Consider the following 2,500-nt stretch of genomic DNA (forward strand, 5'->3'; position numbering starts at 1 on the left):
TCGGTGGGGGAATGGAGGTGCGGTGCGTGGTGAGGAGCTCCGGGCGGGGTGGGCCTTCGCCCGGCCCGCGGAGTCCGATTGAGCGCCGCCCGGGTCGGGCGGGCCCGCTCCGTTGAGCGCACGGAGGTTGAGATAGAAAATATTGCAACACGCGGAGCTCCAGGCGGGGGGGCCCTCGCCCGGCCCGCGGAGTCCGATTGAACACCCCCCAGGTCGGGCGGGCTCGCTCTGTTGAGCGCACGGAGGTTGACATAGAAAATATTGCAACACGCGGAGCTCCAGGCGGGGGGGGCCCTCGCCCGGCCCGCGGAGTCCGATTGAACACCCCCCAGGTCGGGCGGGCTCGCTCTGTTGAGCGCACGGAGGTTGAGATAGAAAATATTGCAACACGCGGAGCTCCAGGCGGGGGGGGCCCTCGCCCGGCCCGCGGAGTCCGATTGAACACCCCCCAGGTCGGGCGGGCTCGCTCTGTTGAGCGCACGGAGGTTGAGATAGAAAATATTGCAACACGCGGAGCTCCAGGCGGGGGGGGGCCCTCGCCCGGCCCGCGGAGTCCGATTGAACACCCCCCAGGTCGGGCGGGCTCGCTCTGTTGAGCGCACGGAGGTTGACATAGAAAATATTGCAACACGCGGAGCTCCAGGCGGGGGGGGCCCTCGCCCGGCCCGCGGAGTCCGATTGAACACCCCCCAGGTCGGGCGGGCTCGCTCTGTTGAGCGCACGGAGGTTGAGATAGAAAATATTGCAACACGCGGTGCTCCAGGCGGGGGGGGCCCTCGCCCGGCCCGCGGAGTCCGATTGAACACCCCCCAGGTCGGGCAGGCTCGCTCTGTTGAGCGCATGGAGGTTGACATAGAAAATAATCCAACACGCGGAGCTCCAGGCGGGGGGGCCCTCGCCCGGCCCGCGGAGTCCGATTGAACACCCCCCAGGTCGGGCAGGCTCGCTCTGTTGAGCGCATGGAGGTTGACATAGAAAATAATCCAACACGCGGAGCTCCAGGCGGGGGGGCCCTCGCCCGGCCCGCGGAGTCCGATTGAACACCCCCCAGGTCGGGCAGGCTCGCTCTGTTGAGCGCATGGAGGTTGACATAGAAAATAATCCAACACGTGGAGCTCCAGGCGGGGGGGCCCTCGCCCGGCCCGCGGAGTCCGATTGAACACCCCCCAGGTCGGGCAGGCTCGCTCTGTTGAGCGCATGGAGGTTGACATAGAAAATAATCCAACACGTGGAGCTCCAGGCGGGGGGGCCCTCGCCCGGCCCGCGGAGTCCGATTGAACACCCCCCAGGTCGGGCAGGCTCGCTCTGTTGAGCGCATGGAGGTTGACATAGAAAATAATCCAACACGTGGAGCTCCAGGCGGGGGGGCCCTCTCCCCCCCCGGTGAGTCCGCTCACAGTGCCCCTATGTCGGGCAGGCTCATTGCATTGTGCGCATGGAGGTTGACTTAGAAAATATTTGAGAGTGACATGAGCTCCAGGCAGACACCGACTCATCGCCCGTGGGGTGTCCGACGAGCCCTCACCAATCTTGGATTAATGTTTGGCGAGGCTCCCCTGATCAGCTCTGGAGGTGGCAAGTTCTGAAAAAGTGGTTTCTGAAAATGTGCCCCTTGTATTTTGTGAAACCAGGGGTAACCTAGCGAGTAGGCAAACTCATCCCCTGACTGGGGGGATCAACTTTTACCTACTACAGCGCCCCTAATGGCCAAAAGTGGTACTGCTCCCCCTGGTAGCCTAACCCATTGAAATGAATGGGAAAAATTAATTTAGGCTACCAGGGCTTTGGGCTACCAGGGCTTTGGGCTACCAGGGCTTTGGGCTACCAGGGCTTTTTGCTACCAGGGCTGTGGGCTACCAGGGCTTTGGGCTACCAGGGCTGAGGGCTACCAGGGCTATTATAGGCGGCCACCACTGCACTAGTGGCAGCCCGGGGAAGGTGCCTGTTGCTCGGATATGCTTTTACGCACGTCGGCCTCTGCGCCCTGGAGCTTTTTTATGCTACCAGGGCTATTATAGGCGGCCACCACTGCACTAGTGGCAGCCCGGGGAAGGTGCCTGTTGCTCGGATATGCTTTTACGCACGTCGGCCTCTGCGCCCTGGAGCTTTTTTATGCTACCAGGGCTATTATAGGCGGCCACCACTGCACTAGTGGCAGCCCGGGGAAGGTGCCTGTTGCTCGGATATGCTTTTACGCACGTCGGCCTCTGCGCCCTGGAGCTTTTTTATGCTACCAGGGCTATTATAGGCGGCCACCACTGCACTAGTGGCAGCCCGGGGAAGGTGCCTGTTGCTCGGATATGCTTTTACGCACGTCGGCCTCTGCGCCCTGGAGCTTTTTTATGCTACCAGGGCTATTATAGGCGGCCACCACTGCACTAGTGGCAGCCCGGGGAAGGTGCCTGTTGCTCGGATATGCTTTTACGCACGTCGGCCTCTGCGCCCTGGAGCTTTTTTATGCTACCAGGGCTATTATAGGCGGCCACCACTGCACTAGTGG

Source organism: Filicampus tigris, unplaced genomic scaffold (genome assembly GCF_054856515.1).
Source record: "Filicampus tigris isolate MCC_2025a unplaced genomic scaffold, RoL_Ftig_1.0 HiC_scaffold_81, whole genome shotgun sequence".
Classification (NCBI taxonomy): Eukaryota; Metazoa; Chordata; class Actinopteri; order Syngnathiformes; family Syngnathidae; genus Filicampus; species Filicampus tigris.